This window comes from Pinus tabuliformis, chromosome 6 (genome assembly GCF_031772625.1).
Source record: "Pinus tabuliformis cultivar Carrire ecotype Pingquan chromosome 6, CPIR1, whole genome shotgun sequence".
Lineage (NCBI taxonomy): Eukaryota > Viridiplantae > Streptophyta > Pinopsida > Pinales > Pinaceae > Pinus > Pinus tabuliformis.
Genome location: NC_142292.1, coordinates 1,116,423,758 through 1,116,440,212, shown reverse-complemented (window position 1 = coordinate 1,116,440,212; position 16,455 = coordinate 1,116,423,758). Strand labels below are relative to the sequence as shown.

The 16,455-nt window shown below is 37.0% G+C and overlaps 1 protein-coding gene across 1 annotated transcript in view; it reads right to left on the bottom strand.

The window, feature by feature from the left end:
• Positions 1-16,455, bottom strand: part of LOC149262800 (uncharacterized) — an 80,800-nt gene that overhangs the window by 40,460 nt on the left and 23,885 nt on the right. The gene's annotated exons all lie outside the window — the stretch shown is intronic.

The window sequence follows — 16,455 nt, the reverse complement described above, 5'->3', positions numbered from 1 at the left end:
CGAAGCCCCCCCCCCTCCAGTTCCAAGCCCGGAAGCGCGTCCTGTGCGAAAGCGCCTAGGAAGCTTCGCCGGAAGCGCGCTTCCAAATTTTTTGCCGCTTCCTGGACTTTTCGAAAGTGCACTTCCAGACCTCCGAAGCGCGCTTCGTACGGCACTTCAACAGTACGAAGCGTGGCGCTTCCGTACGCTTCCAGAAAAGCGTCGCGTTGTTTAGAAAATCGTTTTTTTTATTTTATTTTAGGTGAGTTTGCTTGTTGGGAGTGGATCCACCTTAGGTTAGGGTGAGGAATGAAGGCAAAAAAAATATAAATATACTAGATGCTCCCTCATGGTAATGTTAAATTCTTAAAGTAAAAGTGACATTCTCCTTTATTTTTCATTTTCATCCTTTTACTTAAATTTTTAACATTACCATGAAATGACTCAGGATGTTTGAGAGTGGTTCCAACCTCATTGGACTTCATATGGAGAAAATAGAATTTCATATCCTATTCAAAATTCAACAGACTTAACAGTTTTCAGGAATTCAGGATCAATGGGATTGTGGCATTTCATTAGATTATATCAAGTATGAAGGTATGCAATTAGCATTTAATCAAGAGCACCAAGCCCTATATGTACCCTAGTGTTGGTGATGTTAATTGTTGAACTCCTTTGTCACGCGGCACACCCTTAACAAAAAAATTACCTTTCAATCAAGTCAAAATCATCGATCAAGCATGTTAAGCTTTTTCTACCATATTTTAAGTCTTGAATTAGGTAGTCTGATCAAAATTGGGCAATGTTGACTAATATCCCTAGACAATCGAGGTAGAGGCAAAGGCTAGACAAGAGGAGAAGAATCTAGATTCTAGATGGTTGATGCATCTAAATGGTTGATGCTCAAATAATTAATCATTAATGTACAATGGATGTTATATCTACCTTGATTTATACAAAAATATGCATGTTTTCATGTCTTCTACAACTAATTTGATATTTGAGATGTTTGTTTTGAGTATAAATGCAAAAAAATATAAAATATATATATATAGCAGACGCTTCGCTTCCTAGATTTTTGGAAAATGACGCTTCCACATCCCCGCTTCGTCCAACATTGGGCCATAGTACTTGGGTGATAATTTATTATCCTTCTTAGCTTGCTTGAGGGACATTTGTTTGTATGGTTGTAGGCGCAAAAATACCCAATCCCCCATGTCAGAACTTCTTTCTCTGTGATGATGATCTACATGTTGTTTCATTCGATTCTACGCAAGAATCGGGTTATCCTTGAAGATTTGCAGAACTTCTTGTTGATGCTTGATGTGATCTTCCATTGCTTGAACCTTAGAATTGTCTCTTAGATACAATGTGATGGATGGTGGATGATATCCATAAAGCACCATAAATGGGGTCATTTTTGTTGTTGTATGGAATAAAGTGTTATTCCACAATTTTTTCAGAGGGAACTGTACCCACCACTTCGTGGGCGATATCCCCACGAGAAAATTTTCTCCATGATGGACTTCAATTGGTAGCCCCTTGCAGCCTCCTGCTAGCTCGTTGTGCCATTTCTCTGCCACCTGAGTGAGCCATGTGGTCCCTCACCCACTTGTATTGATCGTATGTTTGAAGGTGGGCCTCCCGAATCTAAAGGTATGTCTTGTCATTTGATAATTGAGTATTGGGTTTAGTTATCATGGATACTTCTGGCTATGGATTGATGGGGGGATTTGGCAGAAAGGGTGGGCTTTGTTTGTGCTCTTGTCCCCTTGATCTCTTTTGGTTGTTACCCTTGGATCTTAGTCCCGTGGGATCTCCTTTATTGACCATTTGGTTTAAGGGTGGTACTGCTTGGAAAACCCTGACTTTGGGTGCGTGGTCCCACTCCTTTACCCGCATATATTACTCTGTTTCCACTCATTATACCCCATCATCATTTCTCCCACCTAGGTCCGCATTTCCATTCTGGGTCCACATAGAGCCAGCCTCGCTATCCCCTTGCCCCCCCACCTTGGGTCAAAACTGGAATGACGCCCCGGAGGTTGAAGCAGTTAAAAGAAAAAGAAAAAAGCATAATTGGCCACATTTAACAAGAAATTGTACCACAAAATGCAAAAGATGGCCGAGACAAAATAATTAGCACGTGGGCAAAAGCCAATACATGAGCTCTACCCCAATCCATGGTCATCACCCTGGTTCCATAGGCCCTAGATGAGCCTTCTTTATCATTCAGGAACTCATTATTGTCCCAACCCCTGGAAGGCAATGAACCGCCCTACTTAAAAGGGGTAACACTACTATATCTTTCACATCATCCTCTTGTCCTTTAAGCCCCGATCAGTTAATTAAAGAAAATTCATAAAGGACAAAAAGCATAAAAAGAAGGGTGGAAAATCAAGGTCGGGGCACCTCATATACCACGATTGCTCCCTCCTACACATTATATACCCAGGTGTGGGCTTTCCCTTATCTAGCTACCCTTATGCCCCAATATGTGACCCAAAATTGCCCCTCTCATTCCCTACTCCATTCCACTTATTTATCACTTGCTACCCCCATTAGAGGGATGTACCTTGGACATATTATCCCCTTTAAGGGCTAAAACCACCTAATAAGGTACTTGGTTAACCCCCCTTTGGAGCTTGGATACATTAGCACATGCCAAATCCCACTACGGAAGGGCATGTCATTATGAAGTGCCCACTTTGTAACCCATGATTTGTAAACTCTTTTACCCAATTATTTTAATGACTAATTGTACTGGAAGCCTAGGGGACGCATTAGATCTTATGCAGGATTACAAGTGGTTCCCATTTGGGTTTGGTCTCCCTGTACAGGATCCTAACCCCCAAAAGTCTACATTGGCACATATAGGGCGTGCATCGAGAGCCATTAAACTCCATAGCAACAAACATCATTCCACGGATCTTCATCGATGCTCAGAGACTACTAGTGATTCCATTTGGGATGATGGTGATATGCTTGGTACATTATGCCCAGCAAGCCCCCCCAACAGCCCCACACATTTTCCAAGTGTCCCAAGACTTGTACGATGTCATGATAGTGTTCAGTCCACCACTTGAACCCTTGCAGAGGATCTACAGGCATCTCTAATTCATATGGAGATCCATGGGGTCATTTATGCACCCTCATACATTGCGAGCACCACAGGTCTACTACTTGGAGAACAAGGGGCCACCCCCTTGTCCATCATATTCTGAGGAACTTATTACTCAGTATGGCACTTCAGGACATTATTACAGTGTTTCACAGGGACACGTCCCCCAGGGTCGGGTGCACGCACCCCTCGCACCCCACGCACCGGGGACGGAGAGTCCACTGGGGGTGTGTTTCCCCACGCACCCTTTTTGAGGAGTCTTGGGGAGATGCAAGGGGGTGTGTTTCCCTAGTGTGGGGGACGAGACTCCCCAAAAGGGGTGCGTCTGAGCGCCCCCCGCAAAACTTCAGTATCTAGTATATAGTATATGGTAATATACTAGTATGTTTTGCTTTCAACTTAGATTCTAGAATAATGAATGATGAATGATATGGATCAGTGTATTTAAATATTTCATTATTGAATTCTTTTATTGAATCTCATGGTATGAATGAATAATGAGTATGTCATATGAATGATGTATGTATCAAAATGAATGATGAGGATGGATCATTGTATGTCATTATTTTATTCAATTATGAATTTAAATTTTATATGTGGATCAAATTTCAATTTTCAATATATTGGTATCCATATTACTATTAGTCTATTTAATATTTTGCTTTCATTATTGAACAATGAATATGAACTTGAAATATATATATATAACTTGAATTATATACATATATATATAACTAAAAATTATATACTCCAACGTCTCCCTGCACCCCCAGAATTTCCATAAAATTTGAGGGTACTCCCACATGTCCCACCTATGCGCCTCCCCACACCCGTGTCTCCCCACACCGTAGTCTTAGTAGAACATTGCATTAGTAGGCCTTTGGAGGGCCCCACGACATGCACATATTATTATTAGGCCCCTACTGAGGCTTATTTTTACACTTTCTAGTTTGGTGGGCTTGTCACAATTAAGGGTTTTATTTGCACATTATTTTATCATTAGGGGCTAATGTAGGCCTATAAGCTAATTCGAGCTCCTTAGGAGGCTATATATTGATGTTAGATACATTCATTTGGATCATCACTTGACTTGGGATCTCTCTAATCATAGAGAACTTCGCATTTTTTCCCTGGAGGATATTTTTTGGAGATGGATAAATTTTGACATATGATTTGGGCTATTTTTCTTGTCTTGGAGCTTTGTCTTGCAAACGAAATTTTGGTTGGATATATTCTATTGTAAGTAAATTTTGACGTTATTCTTGTTGCTGCATATTGCTAAAATTAGGGCTAGTTGTTGCGTAATTGAAATGTGGAATTAAGCATGTTTTAGCTAATTTAATGTATGGGCCAATGTTATATGAATGAAATGTCCTAGAGATTATTTGTATCGATAAGCTTGCATCATTTTCTTTGAATGCTTGAAAGTCACTTTTCTTTTCATTTTCTCAACATTGGACGAAGCTAACTTTTCGGGCCTCCTTGATCAAGAAGCCAAGTTCTTACTCATCATCATCCTTGACTCCATATCTCCAAGTGTATTAGGCATTGATCCCTCAAAAAGGGTGATCATTTTAAACCTCTTTTTACCCTTTTCCCTAGGTCTAGCCCCATTAGATCACCTTGGGCATCAATTTCATGGGAATTGACCCAAGGAAAAATTTCGATCTCCTACAGGCTACTGCGTTGGTGCGTCCCCCTTCCCTTTCCTCCAAATTTGAGGCAATTCTAATAGGGGAATCTCTAGGAATCCCAAGCCCTAGCTCTAGGATCAAATTTTGCCTAGGCATCCCCAAGGCTAGACCTCAACATGATCAATTCCCCCTTTTGAAGTAAATATTCTTGTTTGGTCCTTTCCTTTCACCTTGTCTAAAATAGGAACAACATTGGTTGCTACATTCCATCCCCAAACCTGGACTGAGTCAACTTGGCCCCGTGTTGTCCCACTTCTCAATAAAGATTATTTGTCGGACCATTTGGGAATCCAAGTTTCCCAAGGATTATAGGGATTGAGAACCTCGTATATAAGCTTATTCCTTCTCCCTCAACCCTCCAATCCTCAGCCTTTACCCTTGGAGGACCGAGTCCCTTGTTTAAAAAGCAAGAAAGTTCCATTCTTCACTCCATCCTTGAAAAAGGGTTTCCAGGGTCACTTTCCCCCTATTCATTGACATATACTTTACAAGTGATCCCTACACTACCGAGACTCCTCCCATCGGTGAAAGTTCGTAAAGAGGTTGGAGACTTAGTTGTGGTGACAGTGGGCTAAAACCTCCACCGTTTCCCTTAACCTAGCAGTTGCCCTCTTAGGAACCCCTTTTAAGTCCCCTGCTTGTTTGAGTGGTAACAGTAACCACTTGACCCATTGTGTTTGTTTATCATATACAAAGCAAAGAAGATATCATTCCAAAGATTTGTTCACTCTCTCAGTTTTCCCATCAAATTGAGGATAATAAGATGAGCTATGAGCTAATTCACATTGTTGCACACATTTTGTCAACGTTCCAAGGAAGCAGTTGTGCCAATTTTTTCAAAGATGAGGATCTTCAGCCATCATCTTTTTGAGTCATTATAAGCCCATCCTGCAAATTTGTAATGTAAATGATACTAGTAAGATCGTATGTTTATGTAACAACCTACATAAGCCTATTATTTTGGCGACGAATTTCATCCTAAGAGGTTTTTTGTCTCATTGATTATCTTTGTTTCTAAATACGGATGATCGGTAGAGTTTTTCCCTCGAGCCTCACCCTAAAGCTAGAGTGGAATTTATTGTCAAAGTCTTAGGTAAGTCCTAGTGTTTTAATCGATTCTTTTGTAAAAGTGATTTGGGAATATTTTAAGCTAATTGGCTAAATTATTTTATTGCAAGTCACTTGGTCTACTAAATCATATTGTGTTGCAGAATTGGGAAAGTTATTTGAGGGTCTATAATGAATGGGTATTCCCCCTTTGAAAGTTGAATTATTGTAAAATCTTATGTAAAATATATTTTAATACATGGTCCCTCATACTTAGACACCATGGCTAAAATATTTGAGGGTGGAAAAATAATTAATCCCCTCAAATCTCAATTAATTAATTTTTCTAACGAAAATAAAAATAAATCCCAAGCCAGAAAATTAATTAATTAGAATCAAAAATTAAAATGCTAGAGAAATTAAATTCTCAAGTGCAAAAATTCATGGGTCTTAAAGAAGTCAAATTTTGGAGGTACCCCACCAAGGGAATATTGGAAATTTCAATAAAATTTGGACCCTTGGACCTTATTGGTTAAGTCAAAGTCAATTTTTTGAGGAAATTAGCTCAAAATAATTATTTTTGAGCTAATAAAAAATGGTTTTAATGAGAATTCGAAAATTCTTCAAAAATAATTATTTCGACGGCAGAAATTAAAAGATCATCGAAGATTTATCAACAATCGAGATTATTTTAACCGGAATCAAACCAACTAGCTGTTATTTTCCACTTGGAGGAATGGCTCTATAAATTGAAGGTTTTGCTTCTATTTTCATCTTGATCTTGAACTCTGCGCTAATGTAACTTTGTAAAAGCTGGTGTAAATCCACTATCCTGCTGGGAACGTTTTAATCATCATAATAAAAGGATTTTGGGTGCAATTTGTGGTGTCCTTGTCTCGCTGATTTGTAGGATGTGCTCGGTACAGGCACTCTTATATTGTGCTTCAAATATTAATTGAATCGTTATTTCATTTGTAGACAATAAGAACATTCTATTGGTAAGTTTTGGGCTTATCTTAGGTGATCTGATTCATTGTATGTTCTAAATGATTCTTATTGAGAAAATATATAGAGTTTGCAAGTTCCTAGTCCTTGGGCTCCAAGTTCACAAACTGTGGGCACAGGCCGACTATGTTTGGATTCTGAATATTTTATGTGATTTTCTAACTTCGCTAAGGCTGTGGTTTGACATTTATCTTTCGAAATACATCTAGCCATTGTCAAGATCTACAAAAATTCTATTTTTCAAAAAATTTCTCAAACATTGTATATTTGTATATAATTTGTAAATTAGTTTTGTAAGAAATTTTTTTGTAAATAATTTTTTCTAACCCTTGTTTTGTAGCAACTAGGGTTTGGGGTTTTTGTTTTATTTTGTATATATTAGGCTTTTTGGGAAATTTTATTTTTATTTTTACTAGTGAAATCTTTCAAGGATTCAAAGAAATGAGTAAACTTTTGAAGTTTCCAACCCTTAAAAACCCTATATGTCTAGGGTTTTTGAGCCCATTTTTGCAGGTTGTTTATTTTCAAATTGGGGAAAAACTCATTTTTTGAAGGACCTATTTTGCAAGCATTAAGAAGGTCGTAGGCCCTACAAAGGCTAGATTTCATTGCAAACAAGGTTTTCTTCAAGGGATTCGCATTTTATCTCTAATAATTTGTGATTGTTGCAATCATAAAGGTCCAATCTTTGGGTTTTGAGCTACTATTTTGTGAGTGCGGGTGTTGAGGAGTGATTTCTCTCACATCTCCAAACTTGGCATAGGCCATTAGGACGTAGGCCTTACAAAGGCTAGATCTCATTGCAAACAAGTGTTTCTTCAAGGGATTGGCATTTTATCTCTAATAATTTGTGATTGCAGTAATCATAAAGGTCCGATCTTTGGGTTTTGAGCGACTATTTTGTGGGTGCGGGTGTTAAGGAGTGATTTCTCTCACATCTCCAAACTTGGCATAGACCATTAGGCCTTGGGGTTTGCTTCTATTGCCTTCATCTCTCATTTTAATTGACTACATAATTTATATCAGATCTGATATATTGATATAACAGTGGCATAATCATCATAATACAAGCCTAAAGAACCCACACATTAAGCTAATAACTCATACAAGACATCAAAATAAATTACAAGGGTTTGATATATCAATTTTATTGTTTTATGTTGGCTGTCATATAATTTTCAAGGTCTGATTTGAAATTGCAGAGGTCTGATCTGAAAGTTTCAGGTCTGATATAATTGTTACAATAGTGTATTCAGGGCATAAACACACATAAAATAAGCATAAATTCATTAACAAGTCACTTAAGGCATTGAACATTAATCTTGTGGTTAAATTGATAGCATACAAGTTATTTTTTAGGACCGTTGCGCAATTTCCAGATCTAATATATTTGCTACAGCCATTTATGCAATCATATAAACTAAATAAGAATCATGAATTGATTGAAGATCATCTAAAAATCACTCAAATTTATTAATTGATCATTGGAGTTTATTTGGCATTAATATTTAGACATCTTGTTGGTTTATTAAAGATTGAATCACTAATTTTCTGAGTTATTACAAATCTAATATACATAATTTTGAAATCTGATCTGAACATAATAAATGTAATCTATAGTGTCTAAGCAGTCCCATAATCAAGTGAATATCGTTGGAAGTTAAATGCATTGATTTTTTAACTTATCTTTGGCATTTTGCATCACTTCTTGACTGCTGATATAAAATTGCAGACCTCTGAATACAAAGTTGCAGCGATAATAAATCACATATAAGTCTCTAAAAATGGTTAAGGAAATTTTACAATTCATAATCATTCATGGTTGAAGTGATTTGGGCTTAAATTTAGTCATTGGCATCTTTTACACTCTTACACTCACACAAGTCCTCTAATCAAGTTGATAAGTGTTTAATTGGCTAATTGCTCTACGTGACATTGTGGATTAATACTCTTAATTTCTCATTGTCATTGTTGTCATTGATTGGATGCATTGCTCATTGTTAAATTGGATATCTCTTGTGGATGCTATTCTGATCATAATTGTGATAAGAAATTTACATTTCTCTCTTGTATCTAAGTGGTATATTGGTGATTTATTGATTATAATCTTGGAGATTGTTAATTGTCTTAAGTAGCATTAATCTTGTCTTTGAGCAATTGTCCATTGATATTACTATCGCATTTTTCTAGCACTGTTAAGATTGAACACTTTCTCTTGTGGTTGATATTTTATTCATTTATTGTTTAAGTACCTTATTGTTCTTAATTGAAAATCATTGTCATTAAGTACTTAACAAATTAAGTAATCTCACATTAAGAGCATTCATCTCTTGCACGTGCATACTAGGATAGCCTCTTGCATTAATAGTTTACCTCTGAACATAAGCTTGATTGATAGAGAATAGGACCACCTTTCTCAATTTAGCTTGAAAGGCTTCACACCTCTTTAGCGGTTAACACGGTGACCTTGCAGTCGTCAGAGCCACAGTCTTTATAGCGTCAGAGACATCTGATGGTTAGAACACAGGGGGAGGTGTCGTTAATCAAGTCTTTGCTTGCTTCCCGTTGGCTTCTATCCCACAACTTACTCTAGAGACTAGTTCTAAAATAGTTAAGAGGAAGGTTACACTTAGAATAGGCATCTAACTTAATATCAACCAAGATTTTGCATTTCACCTAGCTTGCAGGATTTGCACTCCATCTAGGATAGTCAAGCATCCAAGAAATGATTGTTCATCCGGTTACTTGGCGTCAAATTGTTAATAAGCAAGAAGTCGACTCCATAAGGCACTGGTCTCACATTTGAATCTAATCTTTAAGTCTTGTTAAATTTAACCAAGTAGCTGGTCATTCAATCGTGTCTCTCGGACTTGTTGGTTGCCAACTTGTCCTTCATCTTCACATTTCCATAGGGACCACCCCCGATAGCCTGTTGTTGGGAGACAGCTAGAATGAACAGGTCGGGAATCAAAGTGACAACCCCCAACCTAAGTCATTGTCGCAGTGCCTATACAATTTGAGAGACAACAGAGCACCAACACAAGAAAATAATTCTATCCAAAAATTTCCACTGAAAATGGGATCTTTGTCACTTACAATAATCTTTGGGTTTCCATGTAGCTTTTGAATTGTGTTCACAAATGCAATAGTGATTGTACTAGCTTTAAAAGATGAAATAGTGCACAAAAGTGTGCATACTTGGTAAGTTTATCAACTACCACCATGATGACACTCTTTCCTTCGAACTTGGGTAGACCTGTGATAAAATCCATTGGGACCTCCTCCCAACACTGACTTGGAAAGGCTAAAGGTTGTAAAAATACAAGGGTCTTAATTGTCTCAGCTTTATTTTGTTGGAAAACCAAACATTCTACCACAAACTTCTGAATATCAGATTTAAGGTCGTCCCAAAAAAAATTCCTTCTTGATCATGTGGTAAGTTTTTAAAAATCCCAAGTGCCCTCCTATAGGAGAGGTGTGCACTTCCAAAAGAACCTTTTGTTTGAGTTAGGATTTCTTACATAGATGTAAGCGATCTTTATACCATAGTGAATCATTTTTCCAGATAAATGTATCAAGTGCATGGGGATATTGTTGCAACTTTTGAATGAGTTTCCACACCTCTTTGTCATTCATCTATTCATCCCTTGCTTCAGTTCTCCAATCAAATTGGATAATAGAAATGGCACAGAGCAATGTCTCCAAATCCTCATCCCTTCTTGAGAGTGCATTTGCAACAACATTTTGCTTCCCTTTTTTGTAGATGTTTTCAAAGTCAAAACCCAACATTTTTGTGACCCATTTTTGCTACTCTTTTCAAGATAATATTTGTTCTAAAAAGTATTTAAGAATATCATGATCTGTTTTTACCTTGAAGTGTTTTCCGATTAGGTAAGGGCACCATTGCTATAAGGCATGTACTATTGCCAACATTTCCCTGTCATAAATAGGTTTGTGTAAAATGCTTTCCTTTGATTCGACAACTTTCAAAAGCAATGGGTCTTCATTCTTGCATTAAAAGAGCACCAATGTCATTTCTTGAGGTATCACATTCCACGATAAAGGTTTTTAGGAAGTCTAATGTAGCTAAGACCAGAGCTCGACACATTGCCTCTTTAAGACATTCAAATGCCTTAGTTGCTTCTAAAGTCCAAAAAAATCCATTTTTCTTCAATAATGTTGTTAGAGGTGTTGTTATTTTCCCATATTTCTTAACAAACTTGGGTAATACCTCTTCAACCCAAGAAACCCTCGAAAATGCCTTGAGGTTGTGGGAAATTTCCATTCTTTGATGGCTTTAATTTTGATAAGGTCTACCTTAACACCCTCATGAAATACAATATGACCCAAATATCCCACTCTCTGTACCCCAAAGTAACATTTGGAGGGTTTTGCATACAATTGTTTCTCCTCCAATAGTTTGAGTACCCTTTCAACATCTTGAACATGATCTTTCCAGGACTTGTTGTAGATTAGTATATCATCAAAAAATATTAACACAAATTTGCTAAGGGTGGGTTTGACAGTGGAATTCATCAAACCTTAGTATGTGGAAGTTGCATCAGTAAGGCCAAAAGGCATGGCCAATAATTCATAATGACCTTCATGAGTTATGAATGTTGTTTTCAGAATGTCTTTTGTCCTCATTCTAATTTGATGATATCCAAAATGAAGATCTAGCTTGGTGAAGTAAAATTGCTTCATGTAGTTCATCCAACAATTTATCAATGACAAAAATGGGAAATTTATCTTTAATAGTGAGCTTGTTGAGCTCTCTATAATCCAGACACATACGCCATGATCCATCCTTCTTGTGCACCAATACTACTGGAGAAGAGAAAGAACTTTGGCTAGGTTGAATTATACCTGCCTCTAGCATTTTTGCAACCATACATTCAATTTCACCCTTCGGAGCATAGGGATATTTGTAAGATTTGATGTTTGGAGAAACACTTCATGAAATCAAGTGAATAGCATGATCATGATCACGAATAGGTGGGAGACCTTTGGGAGTCTCACATACCTTGGAATGATTGTCAAGGACACTTTTGAGATACGGATGACTTAGATGTTTGAACATCTAGTGAGCATAATTGTGCAATTACCTCTCGTTGTTCCTTCTTCAAAAGTTTTGTCATACCATTAGAAATTATTATTTTCTCAGATTTCCATGTGATACCCCTTAATTCAATTTCCATTCCCAGAAAATTTCAAGAGAAGTTCTTGAAAATTAAAAGCTATCATCCCCAAAGATTATAACTATTGGATTCCTAATACAACGTTAGCACCACCCATTGAAATGACAAGCATTGGAGTATTCAATACATATTCCCCCATGGTTAGATTGATATTATGGTACTTCCTCGAGCAATGTATAGTTCCTCCATCTGCAACTATCACTTGACACTCAGGTGCTGAATATAGAAAGCAATTTAAATCCTTGGTTATCTTATAATAAATAAAATTATAGGTACTATCTAAATCAATCAACACTATTACCTTTTTCTTTTTTATATAGTAATTCTCATCAATGCATTACAAGATATGGTTAGATTCATTTCCTCCCCTGAGGTTGGTTCCTGGTGTATATCTTCTTATTTTGATGTTTCTTTTTCTTTTTCTTCCTACTCTTCACAATCTATGTAAAATATTTTCTTCTCAACACGCTTATGACCTTTAGTATATTTGATATCACAACTGTAACAAAGCTCTTTTGCTCTTTTTTCCTCTAGTTGTTGTCATGTCAACCTTGTAGGTTGTGGGAGGCTAGGAGTGGCAACACTTCCATCTTTATAGTTGTCAGTGGTAGACCTCCTTGTTGCCATAATTTTGCTTTCAACTTTTCTTGCCACCCTGAATGCATTCTCCAATGAGTTTGGTTCTCAAAGGCGAACCTCATGTTGGATGGTATCTCTTTAAAGTCCCTATGAAGACATCAATTAGATGCTCCTCTGGAATATCAATTACTTTAATATTCAATCACTGGAAGTCCTCAATGTGCTCCCCAACTGAACCCTTTTCTTTGAGATTTATCAACTAGCTAAACAAAGTATTGTTCTTTGTATCCTCATAATGTGCTCTCAATTCCTCTATAAAAATTGTTCAAGTGACAACTGACAAGTGATTTACGAGAACAAAGCCATTAATACCACACAAACTGATTGGGTTCTAAATATAAAGATGCAATGCGTACCTTTTGTGTGTGTTGCACATCGTGCGTATCAAAAAATTGCTCCATCTGTAGTATCCATGTTACTGGATCCTTGCCATCAAACTTCCTCATATCGATCTTTAGAATATGGTTGGTTTTCAACCCAAAGTTAGAGTCTCTAAAATCATGATTCATATTCTTTTTGTTCTCATCATGAGTTTCATGGAAGAGCTTGTCACCACTACTATGTTGCAGGAAACGTGGTATAGAGGTCCGTTTCCGTACGGAAACGGGTACGAAACGCGGAAACGCGTTTGGTACGGCCGTGAAACGCGTTTCCGGCCGTACTACCACGTTTCCCGAAACGGAAACGTGGCCAGTACAGCCGGAAACGCGTTTCAGGGCCGTATGACCCACGTTTCCTCATTAACTTGTGTTTTTTTTAATTTGTTTTTTAATTTACTTTTAGGGTATGTTAGTGACTTCTTGTTGCTTCTAGATGCGTGTCTAAAGTTATAAAAGTGAATTTTTGCCCTAGTGTTGATATGCAGTTCATCAGGAAGTTTGAGGGATATGCAGTTCATGGTAATGTTAAATTCTTAAAGTAAAAGTGATATTCTCCTTTATTTTTCATTTTCATCCTTTTACTTAAATTTTTAACATTACCATGAAATGACTCAGGATGTTTGAGAGTGGTTTCGCCCTCATTGGATTTCATATGGAGAAAGTAGAATTTTAGATCTCACTCAAAATCCAGCAGACTTATTTGTTTTTCAGGATTTCAAGATTGGAGGTATTGCAATGTTTCCATTGGATTTTATCATGTACTAGGGTATGGAACTTGTATTTAATCAAGAGAATCAAGCCCTCTATGCATGGGAAACTCCCAATAATCAAGATCATGTAGGGTACTAGGGTATGAAACGTGTATTTAATCAAGAGCACTAAGGTCGTTTGACTATGTAGGAGGAGACTCCCAATACAACAATGGTCCTTCTAAAGAATGGGATGTGGATGCAGAAAATCCTAATTTGGATCTCTCTCTTGCAGCCTTATAGTCTTTATTGTACTTGCAGCCTCATATATTAATATAAATAAACGCTGATTTTGAGATTTGGATATATAATAAAGGTTGCTTTTGGATATTCCGATATTTTTATTTTCATTATGTGATCATTCTTGAGTAAATGTGATGTAAATTAAATCTTAATGTTTAAGTGTAATAAATTATTATATATCATTTATGCTTTATGATTGCACATATATATATATATATATATATATATATATATATATATTCGCGTTTCCCCGTTTCCAAAATTTGGGGAGGTCGCGTTTCGTAACGCTTCCCGTTTCGAAAACTCGTACCCATTTCCCCGTTTTGTGCAACTTAGCACCACTATGAAGCATTTCTTGTAGCAACTTTGTCAAACCTTCTATGTCTTCTTTTATTTCTTCGTTCAATCAAACCTTCCATGTCCCTTTTTATTTTTTCTTCTAAACCATCCATCTTAACATTCATTGCTTCCAATTTATTTATTTTTGTTCTTTGTGAGAGCGAAAATTGTTGCACTTGTTCTCGTAATTTCATATATCATGTTCCATTTCCTCTTCTTTATGTGTCATAGTAGATCTTTCTGAGGGCTTAATGGGTGTAGAATTTTTTTGTTTGGGAGGCATTTTGGAACCAAGTGATGTTATCTATGTTTCACTATGCCCTTTGAATCACTTCAAACTAGTGTTGTGATAATCACGATCAAAGCTAAATTGGAAAGGGTCTAAAATCAATAAAAATCGGCAAATACAAAACAAAAAAAATCATTTCTTTTCAAATTTTTTAATATCTAAGGCATCCATAACACAAAATAAATGAATTGACACATAAATATGAAAAGATAGCTAATATATAAGATGTGTAACATAATGTTTAGTGCTACATCACACATAACAGTTAATCATGTCCTAAACATTGAGCCTTGAGTCCCAACTCAGCGTCAAAATATCAACAAAAAATATAATAATATATATCATATCATAAGTCATAATATCATATACAATGAAATGAACCAAATAACTATTACTATTGATTTCCTTTGCCCCTATTCTGAGAAAATGTAACAACTTTCCCTATAGATCAAGAAGGCCCTAGAGTTGGCAGTGGACCCTGTTGTGCTCTAAAAGCTAAAAACCTAGAAGCTATAGGAGGTAGACCACGTCCTCTACTGGTGTCACATCCTCAACCTGTTGCTCCTTCTCCTCCTCCTCATCTACAACTATTACCCCCTCGACTACCTCCTCCTCTAACCAATCAAGGACCAACTCCATGATAGGCCTCTCGACCTCAACCCTCGAGGCAGTAGTGGTGTCAATCCCATCCAATGAAATGGCCTCCACATCAGGGGTCTTCTCAAGTTGCCTCACCCAGAATCGAAAATTGTAATAAACGTAGACTATGTCATTAAGTCGTTGGTACTCTAACTTGTACAAGGGTCATAAATTAATAAATTATAGATAATAAATTAACAATTACAACAACAAAAAATTATTTAATGAATTCAAAAAATTAGTTCGAATATTTTTAACTTGTTGCGCTTCTTGGTGTGTATTTTTTTAAATACACTCCAATTGCGCTCAAATCCGAAGGAGCTACATTTTTGGCTGAGCACTCAAATGGCAAGCCTTCGGAGATTGGGTACTCTGCCACCATAGCTTCTCCACCATGCATCTACAACAAATGAGACAAACATAACAAAACAAAAAAACAAAAAAAAAAAATGAAAGTTTAAGCAAAGTATGAAGAGACAATGAAATTTGAAATAAACTAAAGCTGACTTGGCATTTTGGTTTTCCTATCATGGATAGCCATGTCAAAGCTAAATGTGTCACCTTCCATCATGTATATCTCCATTTCTTCGGATATTTCTGCACGTTTTGCTAGAGATGGCACCATCTTCTTAACACAAGTGAAGAATCCATCCATGACCTTAGCATCAAATAAGAAACCACGGGAATAAGAAAATGTGGGGTTCAAGTAGATCTTTGCAGCATGAATGGGACGATGGAATGTATTGCTCCATCACTCATCAATCATTGCCCATATGAGTTGTTGTTTCTCAAGCCCCTCATCCCCCTTATCATCATAGTAGCTGCGAATGGATTCTTTGGCCCTATCCATGGTCTCATACAAGTAGCTCATTGTGGACTTGTCTCCATCAACTAATTGAAAACATTTACCAAAGGTTCAATAATGCTACACACCTCCTGCACTCTCGCCTAGAAGCTTTCCTGGTATGAAACTAGCCAGCATGAATGGGACGATGGAGTGTATTGCTCCATCGCTCATCAATCATTGCCCATATGAGTTGTTGTTTCTCAAGCCCCTCATCCCCCTTATCATCATAGTAACTGCGAATGGATTCTTTGGCCCTGTCCATGGTCTCATACAAGTAGCTCATTGT